Genomic DNA, 19073 nt, shown 5'->3' with positions numbered 1-19073 from the left:
TATTTTTCCTTGTTTAACCACGCCCCCTTCTCGACAGCTGCCTCTTGTAATTATCCAGTATCTAGGGAAATTTCGTTCCTACGGAAGCGAGAACACCATTAATTCTAGATTGTTTTTTGAACTTATATCGATTTCTTGTGTACTTGGTTATTGTACTTGCTTGTTGACAATTTTTTAATAATTTTAATATTTGAGGTTAAATGACTCAAAATGACTAATTAAATGATTGAATAATTAGTCAGTAATGAAGTGCTTTGTTTATCAGAACTTGACAATTAAATTTGAATATGAAGGTTGTTTGAAATTGATAGGAAAATGTCGTTTAGAATAATAATTACTTTTGATCATTTATTGTGTTCAATGTAATTGTATATAGTGCTGTGTAATTCAGTGTAGTGCGTTACACAATTGTAACATTGCAGTGTATAATGCAATATAGTGCATAGTACAGTAAATTAGCTTCATAATACAGCGTTTTTCAAGTCTTATACAATGTTTTTCCGAGAAATAGTATTATAACCTTTTTTACAAAATAAAATCATATTAATTTTAATAGTATAAATATTAAAAATTTTACCATAAAATAAACATTAAAATAATATTAATTTTGGAGCAAAAGAAGAATCCTTTAAAAAAAAAAATGTTCCCAATTTTCCCAATTTCCTATTTTCTCAATTTCCAATTTTCTCAACTTCCAATTTTCCCAATTTCCAATTTTCCCAATTTCTAATTGTCCCAATTTCCAATTTTCCCAATTTCTAATTGTCCCAAATTCCAATTGTCCCAATTTCCAATTTTCCCCATTTCCAATTTTCCCAATTTCTAATTTTCCCTATTTCTAATTTTCCCAATTTCTAATTGTCCCAATTTCCAATTTTCCCCATTTCCAATTTTCCCAACTTCTAATTTTCCCTATTTCTAATTTTCCCAATTTCCAATTTTCCCCATTTCCAATTTTCCCAACTTCTAATTTTCCCATTTTCCAGTTTTCCCAATTTATAATTTTCCCAACTTCCAATTTTCCCTATTTCTAATTTTCCCAATTTCCAATTTTCCCCATTTCCAATTTTCCCAACTTCTAATTTTCCCATTTTCCAGTTTTCCCAATTTATAATTTTCCCAACTTCCAATTTTCCCTATTTCTAATTGTCCCAAATTCCAATTGTCCCAATTTCTAATTTTCCCAATTTATAATTTTCCCATTTTCCAATTTTCCCAATTTATAATTTTCCCAACTTCCAATTTTCCCTATTTCTAATTGTCCCAAATTCCAATTGTCCCAATTTCTAATTTTCCCAATTTATAATTTTCCCATTTTCTAATTTTCCCATTTTCCAATTTTCCCAATTTCTAATTTTCCAATTTTCTACTTTTCTAAATTTTCTCATTTTCCAAGTTTCCAACTTTCCAAATTTCTAGATTTTCAACTTTCAAGCTTTGCAGTATTCTGCATTTTTCAGATTCATCATTTTTCTAATTTTCCATGAATTCTATTTTCCACGTTCACAGCTTGGAATTTTCACAGTTTTCTAGTCTGGAAAAAACAAACTTCCCAGGATTCGATCCGAGGATCATTGTAGATTGTTAAGCAAACAAGCATAACCCTCAGCTAATAATGCTTTACCTATACTATAAATTTTTTTTTGCTACATATCAACAATTCTACATATTAACAGATATGAAAATTTTACATATATGCATAATGAATATTTTACCCCTTAATATTTAATACTTTAATGCCATCAGTAAAACCTACAGTACATAACATGTGACTTTCACCGCTCGCACCACAGTTTCCCTGAAACATTACAGTCACCGCCTCAACGAAACCTTTTCAGCTAAAAAAGTCTCTTTCTTCACAACATTTCAGATCGCATTCCACTCTAAGCATAAATTCGTCGAGTTTAGGTAATTAAAAGAATGCAACCGAGAAGTGACAGTGTTCCATTCGAGCAGTTTCGTAAAAGTCGTACGGAACGTTCATCGGCCTTTCACTTTGTTGCCCCATAAATTGCACGGAGAAATAACTAGAGATCCTTTCTAGCTATTATAGTGCCTTTCGACTACTTTGCATCAGCGATTCCATTCATATTCCCGTCGCGTTCTCTTCGGGATGTAGTTTATGATCATTGACAGCCGCGGCTGTGGTATCATTATACTTATGGTTAATTATATGGCGTAGTTATGTGTGGCATGATTATGGCTAACGGGTCAATTATAGAGCGACCGGGTTTGACGGGGTTTTTGTTGTTTATTGGTGTTGAATGATTGGTTATTGTGTTTTTGTGGCGTTTTATTTTGTTTGATGATTACATTTGAAAAGTGTTAAAAAATTCATAAAAAAGTAATGAAAAATTCATGAAAACTTACTGAAATTGATGAAAATGAATGAAAGTTGACGAAAATTTATAGAAGTTGATGAAAGTTTATGAAAGTAGACAGACATTGACTGAAAGTGTTAAAAATTAATAAAACTTGACAAACATTGACAAAAATTAATAAACATTCACAGAAATTGACAAACAGTGACAAAAATTAACAAACAATGACAAACATTAACCAACATTGACAAATATTAACAAAAATTAATAACAATTGACAAACATTGACAAACATTGACAAACAGTGACAAACATTAACCAACATTGACAAATATTAACAAAAATTAATAACAATTGACAAACATTGACAAACAGTGACAAACATTAACCAACATTGACAAATATTAACAAAAATTAATAACAATTAACAAACATTGATAAACATTGACAAACAGTGACAAACATTAACCAACATTGACAAATATTAACAAAAATTAATAACAATTGATAAACATTGACAAACAGTGACAAACATTAACCAACATTGACAAATATTAACAAAAATTAATAACAATTGACAAACATTGACAAACAGTGACAAACATTAACCAACATTGACAAATATTCACAAAAATTAGTAACAATTGACAAACATTGATAAACATTGACAAAAATTGACAAACATTAACCAACATTGACAAATATTAACAAAAACTAATAACAATTGACAAACATTGACAAACTTTGACAAACATATTACAAAAATTGATAAGCATTGATAAAAATGCACAAAAATAAACAAGTAATAACAATTCACAAAAAAGACATAAAATCAATACAACAATGTTTAAAAAATTGTTAGGAAATCCAAGAAAAATGTCAACATAAAATAAATTTCTATAAATACATAAATATACTCACTGTTAACAAATAAAAAAGTCAAAAAGCACATAAAAAGACTCTTAACCCAAAATCACAAAATACACTTGAAATTTCAAATACCTCTATCCTTTACTGCCTAAAAAATTGAGTCCCTTAAAATCACAAATGACATCTTGTTTGATGACATCTCGTTTCATTAAAAATAAAATGTGAAATTTCAAGACGGTCTTATAACACGTTACCAAACGAATAAATAATCAATCTAATTAAAGTTTCGTTCACAGTAGAATAAATATAAATATCGTCAAATAAATTAGTGTACAAAGAAACGTGAAAGAGCGCTGAGGTTAATGAGGAGGGACACTCCGTATATCGCCGAAGATTCCGGTCCCATCGAGACTTGCCGTTTACCTTCCGCCCTCGAGGAAAGTTGGTAGCCGAGTTTGCGACGCTAGAGTTACGAATCGCAACGATATTAAACTAAAACAGAAGCACGGAGATGTTTGGCTCGGCAAGCCTTCCGGTTCCCCACGGTTTGCCCTCGCGGCTGAGTTTATAAATACTCCGTCGCAATGTCACGGTGCACGCAGAAGTTTCCCGGCAAAAGTTTCCAGTTGCGAACCCGCCACGGGTGCGGTGGGTGCTGGAAGTTTCCGGCCGGGTGTATTCCCGAGATTGAATTCTGCCGAAGTTCGCCGCTGAGAGGCGCGTGTACGTCAATCGGCCGAGCGGAACGTCGAAAGCGTGTAATTTCTTGCGACGGTCCGGCTTTCCACGACACCGCTTTCGACGCGATCAGCGGCATCCGATCAACCGAGCGAATCTCGAATCCACAGGAATTCTCGTGTAACGCGAAATTCTGGAGAGCGACGGAATGTTCGTGTCGCCGTCTTTGTACGCTATTTTGACACGATCGATGTGAACGATGCGATTTTACGTCGAAAATTTGATTTTGTGAATTCTGTGATTGAGTCGGATTTTTATGGGACGGTGACTTGATAATTCCCTGCGCTTGGGGCTGTCGAGAAAATTATTGATTATTTTTCAGTTGAGCCACTTTTGGAGCTTTGAATATTGATAGAATTTCCTTGGAACCCCATTAGGATTACAGTAGAATTTTCCTAGAGTCTCACTAGGATTATCACTAGGATGGAATTTCCCTAGGATCTTTCTATACCCTGACGTGGGACTTCTTAGGATCCCCATAGGATTTTAATAAGGTTTCTAGTGTTTTGTTAAGGTACTCTTAAGATTCCCTAGAATTTCGCTAAAGTCACGCTGGAATTCCCTGCAATTCCCTAGAATTCTCTAGTTTCCTATGGATTTCTAGGATCTTGCTAAGATCTCTCTAGCATTCCCTTGGAGCTTGAAATAATCAGCAAAATTTTGATACTAAAGATGTCCCTAATATTCCTTAAAATCTAGCTAAGGAAAACTTCCCTAGATCGAATCAAATCTCGCCGAAATCTCCCTAGGGTCTAACCAAATCTCAGTGTGATCTCACTAGAAATTACCCAAAAACTTTTTCAAAAGATTTCCTTAGACCCTCTTAAGAATCCCCCATGGATTCTATCAAATCCGATTAAAATGTCCCTAGGGCGCTATCAAATCTTGCTAAAATTTCACTAGGATCCAACAGAGTCTTGCTCGAATTCCCCTAGATCACCTAGAATCGCAGTAAAATGTCACTAGGAATTAAAATCTCGTTGAGAAAGATTTCCCTATGTTCTCCTTACACTCTTTTGAAAAAATATCCCTAGGCTCCCATAAAACCTTGATAAGATCTCCCTAGGCTCTCGCTAGAATCCACCCAAAATTTGAGCGAAATATCCCTAGAATCTCCCTAGGATATTAACAAAATGTCCCCAGCAGATATGAAACTGTTAAAAAAGAATTGAAAGCGAAAAGAATGAGGTGTCGGTAGAATGATAAAGTAATTCTAGGGATAAATGATGGCGGATGCAAGCGAAACGTTGTGCAACGAAAAAGAATGATGAGTCCGAAGTGGGATTCGTCGCCATTGCACGCACAGACGATCACTTTCTCCGACGGAATCAGCCGAGCAGAGCGATTGACGAGCCACCACGCTACGCACACGCGATCGTCCCGATGGATCTTCGTTACTGTCCATTAAACATTAATGGACTCGTTGGGCAATTTGCGAATAACGCGTACCGGTAACGGTTTCCTTTCGGTGCCGGTTAACTTGCATCGCCGACTCTTCGTATTGTGCAATAAAATCGCCTGAGAACAATGAAAAAGAAACACGAGAATACGTCCCTTTTTATTGCGGCTTGTTTTCGTCATTTCTAAGCGACATTAGTCGATGGCTACTTGGTTTTATCGGTTCACGTTGATAGTGAAATGTATTTGAGATGTTACATAGAGAGCGGCAATATAACGAGAGTTCTGCAGGAGCACGATTGTTCTTGAACGTTCAAGGAATATCCAATATTTCACTCTCTATATAAAATTGGTAGTGAAAGAATATATTTAAGATGTAACATGACGAGCGGCAATATAACGAGAGTTCTACAGGAGCACGATTCTTCTTGAACGTTCAAAGAATATCCAATATTTCAATCTGTATATAAAATTGGTAGTGAAAGAATATATTTAAGATGTAACATGACGAGCGGCAATATAGCGAGAGTTCTACAGGAGCACGATTCTTCTTGAACGTTCAAAGAATATCCAGTAATTCATTGTGTATCTGAAATTGATAGTGAAAGAACGTGTTTGAGGTATAACATGACGAGCGGCAATATAGCGAGAGTTCTACAGGAGCACGATTCTTCTTGAACGTTCAAAGAATATCCAGTAATTCATTGTGTATCTGAAATTGATAGTGAAAGAACGTGTTTGAGGTATAACATGACGAGCGGCAATATAGCGAGAGTTCTACAGGAGCACGATTCTTCTTGAACGTTCAAAGAATATCCAGTAATTCATTGTGTATCTGAAATTGATAGTGAAAGAACGTGTTTGAGGTATAACATGACGAGCGGCAATATAGCGAGAGTTCTACAGAAACACGATTCTTCTCGATTTCTCGCAAGGAACGTTCCCCAGCGGTAATTTACAGAACCAAGACGATGTTTCGTGATTTTATTCCGCGGCTAAATCGCTGGAAGTTTGAAAATAAAGAAGAATCAGCGGGCTTAGAGGCGAAGAAGAAGGAGGATGATCCGAAGGCGTTCTCTCACGTACACTTACCGAGCTTTCGTAAGCTGGAACTCCACTCACGGTTTATAAATAGGAAATATGTGCTTATGGTGGGATCTCCCCTTCACTCTTGCACTTTTCTCACCGTCTGTTAGGCTCGCTAGCGCGCTCGTGGCTGTTGGCTGCATTCTAGCTAATCCATTTTTCGCGACCTCCTTCGCCGGCTAACGAGAGAGAGCATCTGCGAAACGAGGTTAAACGTGCAACAGGAAACCGCGTTTTGACGCAACGTAACGTAGAATGCACTTTGCCACCAGCGGACCAAAAGGTTTACGACCGCCGGCATTAGAACGCGTGTTACCATCTACCGTTACTCGAAAACGCACGTGTTCTCCTCTGGGATGTTTGGTAACCGTTTGGATCGGTGAATGGGTCGATTAACTGGCGGACGAAATGTTCCTGGACATTGGCCAATTAAATGGGTAGATATTTTGTCGCCATATGTGCGATAGGCGTTATATTGCCGCTTGTTTTGTTGCCACGGTCTGTATTGTCACGTGTTATATCGCAATGTACACTGCTGCACTTATCATTTGTTATTTTGCTACGCAGTTTTATGTTATTCGTACTACTACACTGCGTTGAGTTTCAGTGCGCTGAGTTTCAATGCGCTGAGCTTTGATGCGTTGAGTTCTAGTGCGTTGAGTTCCAATGTCGCAAGTTCCAATGTGTTGAGTTCAGGTGCGCTGAGTTCCGATGCGTTGAACTCTATTGCGCTGAATTCCGATGCGTTGAGTTCCAGTGCGTCAAATTCCATTGCGTTGAGTTCCAGTGCGCTGAGTTCCCATGCGTTGAGTTCCGGTGCGTTGAGTTCCATTGCGTTAAATTCCAGTGAATTGAGTTCCACTGCGTTAAATTCCAATGCGCTAAGTTCCCATGCGTTGAATTCCAGTGCGCTGAGTTTCAGAGCGTTGAGTTCCACTGCATGAAATTCCATTGCGTTGAGTTCCCATGCGTTGAATTCTAGAGCGTTGAATTCCAGTGCGCTGAGTTCCAGAGCGTTGAGTTCCACTGCATTAAATTCCATTGCGTTGAGTTCCAGTGCGCTGAATTCCGGTGCGTTGAGTTCCATTGCGTTAAATTCCAGTGAATTGAGTTCCACTGCGTTAAATTCCAATGCGCTGAGTTCCCATGCGTTGAATTCCAGTGCGCTCAGTTCCAGAGCGTTGAGTTCCACTGCATGAAATTCCATTGCGTTGAGTTCCAATGCGCTGAGTTCCCATGCGCTGAATTCTAGAGCGTTGAATTCCAGTGTGCTGAGTTCCAGAGCGTTGAGTTCCACTGCATTGAATTTCATTGCGTTGAGTTCCAGTGCGCTGAGTTCCCATGCGTTGAGTTCCATTGCGTTAAATTCCAGTGAATTGAGTTCCACTGCGTTAAATTCCAATGCGCTGAGTTCCCATGCGTTGAATTCCAGAGCGTTAAATTCCAGTGCGCTGAGTTCCAGAGCGCTGAGTTCCAGCGCGTTGAGTTACATTGCCTTGATTTCCTACGTGCAAAATTTCAATGTGTTGTGTTCTGTTGCGTTGTATTCTTACGCGTTGAGTTCCTATGCATTGTATGTCTACCTATCATGTTCCTATGCGTTGTGAGCCAATGTATTATGTTTCCATGCGTTGTGTGCCAATATATAATGTTTCTACACGTTGTGTGCGTACATATTGCATTCCTTTCCGTTGCTACATCAATCATTACCACATCATTTCTTCAAATATCGTTTCATCACTGACATAATCATATATATTTCCACTAAAAATTCCCCATAAATTAAGATACACTACACGTTCCTAGGAAGTGTAAATTTTAACCTGCTTTTTGATAAATTTCCTTCAACTTAACAACATATCACTTTCAAAAGTAGTTAACCAACCACTTTCCTTCATCTCCACACGCTCCTAAATTACATAGACGTACTAAAGCAAGTGATGAACAGTGTCCATTTTCGAAAGTGGGTCCCAACCCATAAAAAACGTTAGCGCAACTATGGTACTGCAGAACACCATCCCTGTTGTTCACGTTTTACGTGTTTCATTTATCACTCTAAACGAATCTCCTTAGTTTATAAAACCGCAAGATATATTCTCACCAAGTCAGCATTGTTCAGCGGCTACATGGATGCACTTTAGAAAGTGAACTTTAAAATGTTTACACGGGATCCGGTTGAACGGGCGCGTGCAGTGTCAGTGAATCACAAAAGTCAATTCTTGAATTTACGCAATGTGCATGTATTTCTTTTCAGAGGAACATCGTGCGATTTCTATTGATGCGAGTGTGTGTTAGGTAAGAACATGCTCGACCTTTCGATGGCTACAGTCGGCAGCAAGTCTGAAGTCCCTAGAGAATGTTATAGCGGTTCAAGCGGGAAGTGTACTTGGGGATTTCTAGGGATATCTGGAGAGTTTAGAATTTGTGTTGAATTAGGAATATTGAGATTTAGGGAACTTTTGAAGAGTGGAGTTAGTGGATTAGGATTTAGAGATTTAGGAACGCAGGGATTTAGGGATACGGGGATTTAGGGATACAGGGATTTAGGGATTTAGGAATACAGGGATTTAGGGACACAGGGATTTAGGGGTACAGGAATTTAGGGATACAGGGATTTAGGGATACAGGGATTTAGGGATACAGGGATGTAGGGATACAGGGATTTAGGGATACCGGGATTTAGGGATACAGGGATTTAAGGATACAGGGATTTAAGGATACAGGGATTTAGGGATACAGGGATTTAAGGATGCAGGGATTTAGGGACACAGAGCTTTAGGAAATTTAGTAATTTCTAATCGTGGCAATTTAGGGATTTATTGAGAGAATTTTTGGAGATTGAAATTTGGGGATTTAGGGATTTTGGAGACAGTTATTTCTAATCGTGGCAATTTAGGGATTTATTGATAGAATTTTTGGGGATTTAGGAATTTTGGAGACATAGCAATTTTGAAGCGTAACATTTTGAGGATTGGGGTATTTGAATAATCTAGGGATTTCCCAACATAGTTATTTAGTGAATCTAGTGATTTCCACACATAGATATCTGGGAATCTAGGGATATTGGACCACATATCAATGATATATAGCTATTGCCACAATTTAAAAAATCTTAAACTCTTATAAAAATTACTATACCCCTCCAAAATTATTTTTTATAAAAATTAATCAATTTCTACTAAAATAAAATAATTGTTAGGATAAAGTCACAATTTAATTGCAGAGTTAAATTAATATAAAGAGTAAGAATGTTCTTTTGGCAATTCATATGTTAATTTTCGTTCGATTGGTACGATAGGGTCGGTTCACACGTAATCGTCAGCTTTCCTTCATCGCGTCTTTCCGCACGACGCAGCCGCGCTATTGAATAATCGCATTCCGCAGCGGATTCCGCGTTCGAAAAACGAGCTGCAATTTGCCCGTGGAATCGATTCGTTGGCTTCTACGAATTGGCCGAATTCCATGGGTGCCGATCAACTAGCCGATTCACAGTTCGAATTTGACGCACAGACACACGGCCAACTAAATTATTTCCATTCGTAATACATCTACAGGACGTTTCAAAATAGACGTTCGATACAGAAATTGAAAAACGTTTTCCTAGAAAGCAATTTACATAGTTTTTGTTATTTTGTGACATATTACAAATAACTATTTTATTTTTGCAAATTTTTGAATTATTAAATTTGAAAATATGAAAATTATTAAATTTGAAAATTATATACATTATATATATTTTGAAAGAAGAATGTGTTTTTAAAAGTACGTACTTTCGTACTATTTTGTACATACTTTCTGTACAATTATTATTTATATATAAAAATAGGATAGCTACTAAATTTGTACATGTGAAAATTACTAAATTAAAAAATGTGAAAATCACTGAAGTTAGAAATTATTACTAAATTTTAAAATGTGAGAGGCACTGAATTTAATGATATAGAAATTACAAAATGCGAAGAGAAAATATAAAAATTGCAAAACTTAAAAATATAAAAATCACAAAAATTGAAAATATAAAAATTGCAAAACTTAAAAATATAAAAATCACAAAAATTGAAAATATAAAAATTGCAAAACTTAAAAATATAAAAATCACAAAAATTGAAAATATAAAAATTGCAAAACTTAAAAATATAAAAATCACAAAATTCGAAAATATAAAAATTACAAAATTGAAGAGTATGAAAGTGACTAAACCTAAAACTATCGCACCCCCAAAATTTCCAAATTTCTGAACCAATGAAACCCAAAAATATTTCGCCCTAATTTTAATTCCTCTCTCATGCATCCAAATTACGTATTCTACAAATTGTTTCTTGCACTACGCGTCCAATCATTAATTACCATGGAAATTGCCATTGCACATAAGAGGTCACGATTGCATCGCAGTGCATGTTTATTTCCGTCGCATATTGACTTCGCTTCGAACGTTATTGACCGGTCAGCGCTCATGCGATACATTCATAATCTCAGTTATAATTAATGCACTTGGCTAAATATAATTTGCAAATTATACTTGATGTTTATCGCAGACGTCCGATTTCAGCGTCGAATTATTATGATGCTCGCGCGACAGAATGTTAATTGCAGTCGCGAGAATGAAATTTTCAGCCGTAGTTTATTCGAATGAAATTTTGGAACCGTAAGGAAAATGTGTTTCGGGGGGAGGGTTGCCAGGTGGAGAGTTGTTTCATGCGAATGACGATTTCGCGTTGTTTTTGGAAATTAGATTGCGCTCACGGGAGTGTAACGCAATTACAAGTTTTACCGGGAAATTGTTCATTCGTCGCTGGGCGAAATTAATTTAGCTGTTCAGGGATTAGTCGAGAGAAATCAATTACGCTACCCGACGCTACATACCGCTTCCAATTTTTTTTTTTTCATTCCTGTTATGATCATTCAAACTGTTATTTACAATCGGTGCTAATAATTGGCACGCGCGGAAGAAAATTTGAAACGTAAATAATACGAAAAATTGTCAGAAACTGCAAAACAAGGCAATTTTGTATAAAGTAGCGATTGCTTGTTGGATTTTATTCAAAAATGGTAGGAAGATTTTATTTACTGTTTCAGTTAAAGTTTCATTCATTTGGGACGTCATTTAATGTTTCATTTACTGTTTCAGTGATTTTATGCATATGTGGAACATATGTGACATATGTTATATATGTATATGCACATGTTATATGCATATGTTATTTATGTGTGTGATATGTACATGTTAAATGTATATATTATGTGCAAATGTATGTGCATGTGTTATATGCCTACGTCATATGTATATGTTATATGTACATATCATACGTCATGTTACATGTATGTGTTACATTCATATGTTACTTGTATATGTATATACACATGTTATATGCATATATTATATATGTGTGTGATATGTACATGTTAAATGTATATATTATGTGTAAATGTATGTGCATGTGTTATATGCATACGTCATATGCATACGTTACATGTACATATCATACGTCATGTTACAAGCATGTGTTACATTCATATGTTACTTGTATATGTATAAAATAATTAATAAAATAGTGTATCATTTTTTAACATATGCATATGTACATGATGTCTGCATATGTTACATGTACATGTCATGCGTGTATGTTACATATGTGTATTATATCTATGTGTTACTTGAATATGTGTAAAGTAATTAATGAAATAGTATATCATCATTAACATATACATGTGTACATAATGTATGTATATGTTACATGTATATGTCACACTTGTGTGTCATAAGTATATGTTACATGTATGTGTTACACATGTATTTCATGTGTGTATGTAAAACAATATATAAAATAGTGCATCATCATTCACATACATATGCATATGATGTTTGCATATGTTACACGTATATGTCATATGTGTGTGTTACATACGTGTATGATATTCATATGTTACTTGCGTATATATACAATAGTTAATAAAATAGTGTACGATCAATAATATATATATGATGTATGCATATGTTATATGTGCATATTACACATACGCATCGAAGTACATATGTTACATGTATGTTACGTATACGTCTCATGTGTGTGTATAAAATCAATATATAAAATAGTACCTCATAATAAAATTTGACCACCTACGTACATATTACATAAATTTTACATACATATTCCATAAAAATCTCTCTCACACACAAAACCCATAATCCGCAATTTAAATTTCGCGGTTTTTCCCGTATCTTCGCATCATCGGTCACATATGATCGATTTAATTGAAAACCGACTAAAATTGATTCCAAGGTTAATTAACGATTGAATTCCGCCATTAAGAAGTCCCAACCTCGAATCATCTCTTTATCTCAGGTAAAAAGATCACAGCCAGTGATCAAGTATCATGGCGGAAATCGTTACACGTGCAATCTCCTCGACAACTGCGGCCAAGCAATTTTTGCCAAGTAATTCAATGCAACCTCCGATCGCTCCTCTTTTTTTTTTGCAGTTATTAACAGCAGGTGGATCTCCGTACGTATTTATCAAACGAAACTACGGCGCACCGTATTATTACGCATTTACATTAATTAGCAGATTATCTTATTGTTCCTTTCCTGCGTGTGCTCTCACACGTGTTCCCTGGTGATTTTTCACGGAAGTTTTACGGTTCATAGCGCCACAATGCGAACGATTTTATCTGCACGCCTTCATCTTCGAGCTTTCATTTCCGTCTTCCTCCTTTTCATATCCTTAGAGCTCTTTACCAGATCATCTTTTCGCTTCCGTGCTTTTCTTCGGGCCTCTACAGTGTTGATTTCTGCTACGAATTGAAATAAATGTCGATAGCGAGTCTATTCGCTATAAGAGTTTATAAATTTCGGAAGGTGACGCACTTTGTGCGCGTCCGACGAGTTGGCACTCCGTTGTGATTGGTCCGAGTGGCACTCAACGCTGTAGCGCACTTTCTTCAGCAGATTTGAAGAAATTTGAATAGAAATTTGGTATAGAAATTTTATTTAATTAAAGCACTAAGTTAGTTTGAAAAAAATAAAATAAATTTGGAGGAATTTTTTATTTATCTGGCTTTAGTTAAAATTTTAGAAATTTCAATTAATCGTTAGTTAAAATTTTGGAAATTTCAATTAAGCTTTAGTCAGCATTTTGGAAATTTAATTAAAGCATCTACATTTGTAGTACAATTGATTTTTTGTTTCACTTAAAATTTGATGAGGTAAGTTTTTGTAATTTTTCTCTCTCAAGAATGATTAATAAAAAAACAGTTCCCAAGATCTTAGTAGCCTTGAATTGTTACATAAACTTAACACTCAGCTAATAATGTTTCATCTACCGTGCTAATTTTTATTTTACATATCAATAATTATATTATACATATGCATAACCTTTGCTTCCATGAAGTTTTTACAATTAATATTTTATGTTAATCTTTTTTGAAGAAAACTTTTTTCTTCATATTTCACATTCTATTTACATATCTATTAAAATAAGTTTAAACTGCAATGTTACTTTGCAATAAAATTACCTCTAATTTTGTTATGATTAATAAAATTATGAATCATGGAAAATATTACAAATATTTCAATAGAACATGTGATTAGAATATTGCTATACCGAACAGATGTTTCAGTATGACATTGCAAGAGATAAAAAATATTTTTTACTACTTTCGAAAGCGAGGACATCCCACGTTGCGTAATTCCACGACTGACTTGGATATATGAAGCATGATCAAGGTGAACGTTAAAAATCACCAGTTCTTTGTCTAGCAAGTCAGACTGAAAATTGGGTCATGGATTACACTTTGACGGTCGATGACTTTTTGTATCATTCCCTTGTTACTGTAATTGTAACTCGAATAATCGCTGACCGGATTAAAAATCTGTTGGTCAATAATAATTACTAGTAATCGAGGTACAATTCCGATCATTTGTGGTGATCTACGACTTTGATCGTTTGTATTGATTACTAACAGCTGGAATACGATTTGTAGCGATTAATAATGGTTGGAATATAATTTTAGTCACGTGTACTGATTAGTAATAGTTAAAATGCGATTTTGGTGATTTGTCGATTAATAACCAAAATACTATTATGGTGGTTTGTATTGATGATCGATAACCAAAATACAATTACGGTCATTTGTATCGATTAATAATTAGAACACAATTTCAAGTATTGAATTACTCTTAACCAAAATCGATATTTGTTAAATTTATTTAAAAACAGCAATCTTTCGATTTTTTTATTTGGCTTTTTTTTGAGTATCCTGAAATAAATTTGTATTTATATAACATATATTGTATAATTTATATTAATTTATTTTGTATCGAGACATATTATATATTTAGTAAAAAAAAATAATGTTATCATCTCGTACAATGTACCTAACGGTATTTCGCAACGTGGTCAATCGTAATACTTGGATTAATCGAGCGGCAAAGGAGTTAACAGGACGGAAAAGGTAATTAGAGCTTGATCATTAGTCTGCTAATTATCCTAGAATATTGAATTCGCCTTTGATTTCAATATAACGGCGGAAAAATTGAGTTAACAGCTACCTGCAACATTTGTCTGCTTCGTAATTACCATCTCCGTTCACAATTCGCAGCTTTTGTTGTGAATTTGCTGCAATTTATGAATCGGCCATTATATTTTGTGTGATGCTGAAATAATTATCGCGTGCAGGGTGCATTCTTTATTGTCTGAGATCGGCTACTATTTTTCACTCGGTATTAAAAAGTTATTTAAAAATTATTTACTAATTTGTTACAGGATAATAATAATTACAGGCTAATAATAAAAGGATAATAGACTATTGAGACTAGATGATCGTTGAGATGAATAGGTCAGTTTTGCTTAAATAATCAAGATCACGTTGATGTTTCATACTGTCTCATATTTTTAACTTAATTATTTCAAACTTGTATGAAACTTTGTATACAAACTTTGTAATCATCCATGTACCACAGTGCTCCTAGTCTCCCAAATAGCTACATCTCATCCCTACAGCTCCACCATCTACCGATGCCAACCCACAAGTTGGCGCGTGAGGCTGACGCGTTCAGAGCTCCGATTGGTCAGAATAGAAAAATGGACGCCTTTTTCGGTATATTGGCTCTCGCACACCAATTAGGCCAAAGACGGTCGGCAAACGTCTCGAGAGTGAGATAGTGCGAATTGCGTTCAGCAGTTATTGTCATTATTCTTATTTGCCGAAATGTAACTGGAAGTGTTCACGGTGGGTTAGGTGGAGCGAGTGGCTTCTTTTACTCTGGCTCGACCTACGCGCCAATTCCTGGCTCGTCTACAGTAGAGACTGTGATGATCCAAGGGAACGTAGGGATTCTGGAAGCTAGGAAATATGGCGATTCCGAGGACTGTGAGAATCTAGGGAATTCAGGAACTGTAGAGAATGGGGGGATGTGACCTAGGGGTCCGGGGACTGTGGACTGTGGAGATCCTAGCGAACTTAGAGGCACTGGAGACTGAAACTATGGATATGGAATCTGGGAGTCTTAGAAACCATGAAGACTCTAGGGACCATGGTCTAGCTATCCTAACCTTGAGTTCCCAGAAAATTCTCTCTAGAGTGAGATAACGAATTGCATTCAGCAGCTATTAAATGTGACTGGAAGTAAACTTTCAGTGTGTAAAGTGTGTGTGTTCCTTTTACTGTGTAAAGATCTTTTGAGTCACGCGCCAACTCATGAGTAGCCTACAGTACAAAAACCTTATTCCTCCTCTCTAAAAACTGTTCAACTACTGGTACATGAGCAACTGGTACCTTACCACGCGTTATCTGACAAATTGACACAAGTATCTCATCCCGGTACAGAACCAGTTCGGTCTCGTTTTGAATTCATAAACTCTCCCAGCATATAAAGAACGTATCCAGGGATAAATGTGTCTCCCTGTCGAACGATCAAGATATAATACATTGGTTGCACCACAGGAAAATACGAAACGATACGAGAGCATAGGACGAGGTAACCGGAGGTCTTAATCAGAACGTTATCATTTATCTTCGTTGTACTGTGCTTGAACCGGGTGACACAAAATGGAACGAGCGCTGATACGAAACTAGCAGATAGGTGGCGATCACGATATGAGCCTGAAACTCCTACGGGAGATGGCCTACAGCTGAGGCTCCTCTTCGTGATGATCCATCTTCGTAGCTCGACGGTGCTTGTTGTTTCGCTTGTTTGTCCACCCAGAAGGATCATAGAGATGACGGCGTACCGTTTATCCTATTCTTTGTTTTGATTTCTCTTATTTAGACGTTTTAACGTATATTTCTTTTACGGTCATTGCTTGGACTGTGATTCTTTCAGAATGATAGGTGGACGTTTAGGAAAATAATATTGTAAGATTCTCAAACATTAATTCCTTAAATCTTGAAATTCTCAAATCCACATACTTAAGTCCCCAAATTCCTAAGAGCCCAAATCTGTAAATTACTAAACCTTCATATCCCTAAATTTCCAAATCACCAAATCTCCAAATCCCTAAATTTCCAAATCACCAAATCTCCAAATCCCTAACTTTCGAAATCACCAAATCTCCAAATCCCTAAGTTTCCAAATCACCAAATCTCCAAATCCCTAAGTTTCCAAATCACCAAATCTCCAAATCCCTAAATTTCCCAATCACCAAATCTCCAAATCCCTAAATTTTCATATCACCAAATCTCCAAATCCCTAAATTTCCAAATCACCAAATCTCCAAATCTCCAAATCCCTAAGTTTCCAAATCACCAAATCTCCAAATCCCTAAATTTCCAAACCACCAAATCTCCAAATCCCTAAATCCCTGCTACCTAAATTCCTAAAGTCCTAATTTCCAAAATTCCAAAACTCCAACACCTCAAATACCAAAATCCCAAAATCCCCTCTTCTCAAAAATCCCCAAATCCCTAAATTTCCACCTTCAACGCACAACTCTCACATATTATCGTTACACCCAGTACACACGTGCCTCAGCTTTTTGCTCCTTTTAAATAACAGAACCCTGCACTAAAGTGCTTAAACGGTAAACGTCAATCTTCTGACATCTCTCACAGTTTGTTATTACACCCCTATGACGCAATATCGTCTTTTTTGGTCGCAAACGATTAAAAGAATCAGAGGATTCCGAGATTTAATTTGTCTTTCATAAGCGTGCGACTTCGTGCAGTAATTAGCGAAACCTGCCTCCAGTTTCCTTGTTTGTCTCAAGCAATTAACGGCTCTGTATAGATGAAAATCTAATGTAATTGTTTTTATATTGTTCCAGGTAAGTGGCTGCAGTTATCTCCTGCTACTTTTTGCACCGTTGTTTTCTTCGCGATTCTGTTTCTCTTCCGTTTCATCGATTGCTCCGTTACGGTAAGTTGAAGCCGTGTTCATGGATTGTTAAATAAATACATTGCGAACGTTTTTCTCAACTGATATTTGCGAAACGTATTCCTGTCGATTCAGTTTTTATTCGCGTCATCTATTTATTTGCTTCTTTCGTAAAAAGATTGGATTTATAGAATTGATAAATTTATATGCGTTTATCGAACGTGTAAGGTTACATTTAATTAATGTTTTATAATACTTTTAGTTGAAATTTTAATTTATTGTTTCAGTGATTAAATAATGCGTTGATATAATATTTCAGTATTTGATTTAATTCATATATTGTTGCCTCCATTTTATTTTATTGTAGGTATTATTACAATTTTGCTATATTTAACTCAATTGAAATGGTATTGCAATATTTTAACATTTCTTTCAGCTTTAATAGTATTATAATATTTAGGTATTTAATTTAACTAAAATAATATTACTGCATTTCATTTAATCCGAATATTAATACAATTTCAATTTTTGAAACACCCTGTATATTTTTATCAAGGTTAAAATATCACTGTATATTTTAACACCTGACTTTACATCTCACATGAATACTGCTTTAATTAAATTTAAGTTTAATTTAAATTCATCAAAAATATTGAGGTGTTCTGTCTTTTGTGAATCGCCCTGTATATGTGCAATTACTTCTGAAACATTCTGTATATATGTTCCCTCGGTACGTACTTAAAAAATGATAATATTCAAAAGGACTAAAGATTGCTCAATCGTCGGATGCTTTCGTGACGAGGAATCGATAGACGTCCATAGAATCGAATTAAAGCCGTGAAATACACTCGTGACAACTTATGATAGCTACTTTTTTATCGTTCATCGAATTATCCAGTATTCATTCGACATATGCTGCATCATCGAAGTGTTAGAACACAATGAACATGTTCGAGTGAGTCATGACTCACTTCTAATGTAGCAATGTAATGGAGGACGACAAAAAGATGATCTAACTTATGATAAAATTCTTTCGATACATGTAAAGAGTATGTAGAACGCATAATTCGATGAAGTATGTCTTAAGAAAATATTTATGATATAACAAATACTTTAGACAAAAGTTACATGGTTCAAGGAGAAGATTATGGTGCAAATATTACACATAACATGTGCAAGTATTACACAAGTACATGTTTTGGACACCCTGTATGTATATAACTCTTATATACTCTGTACAACTCTTTCATATCACTCGATGTAACATTTTTTCGTAAACATTCTTCAAATGTTCCCATAGAAAAAAACCTATGGGCGTGAGACCTGATAATCTTGGTGGAAATTCGATA

At 35.6% G+C, this 19073-nt stretch overlaps 1 protein-coding gene and 1 long non-coding RNA gene across 3 annotated transcripts in view; both read left to right on the top strand.

Moving 5' to 3' along the window:
• The window catches only part of LOC100882449 (CCR4-NOT transcription complex subunit 6-like twin), a 620172-nt gene that overhangs the window by 145499 nt on the left and 455600 nt on the right, over window positions 1–19073 (top strand). The gene's annotated exons all lie outside the window — the stretch shown is intronic.
• The window catches only part of LOC143266068 (uncharacterized), a 265310-nt gene continuing 262842 nt past the window's right edge, over window positions 16606–19073 (top strand). The window contains exon 1 of the long non-coding RNA XR_013041084.1: window positions 16606–17766. This is a non-coding gene — a long non-coding RNA (uncharacterized LOC143266068). The remainder of the gene's footprint in view (window positions 17767–19073) is intronic.

This window comes from Megachile rotundata, chromosome 16 (genome assembly GCF_050947335.1).
Source record: "Megachile rotundata isolate GNS110a chromosome 16, iyMegRotu1, whole genome shotgun sequence".
Taxonomy (NCBI): domain Eukaryota; kingdom Metazoa; phylum Arthropoda; class Insecta; order Hymenoptera; family Megachilidae; genus Megachile; species Megachile rotundata.
This window is presented reverse-complemented; position numbering and strand designations above follow the sequence as displayed.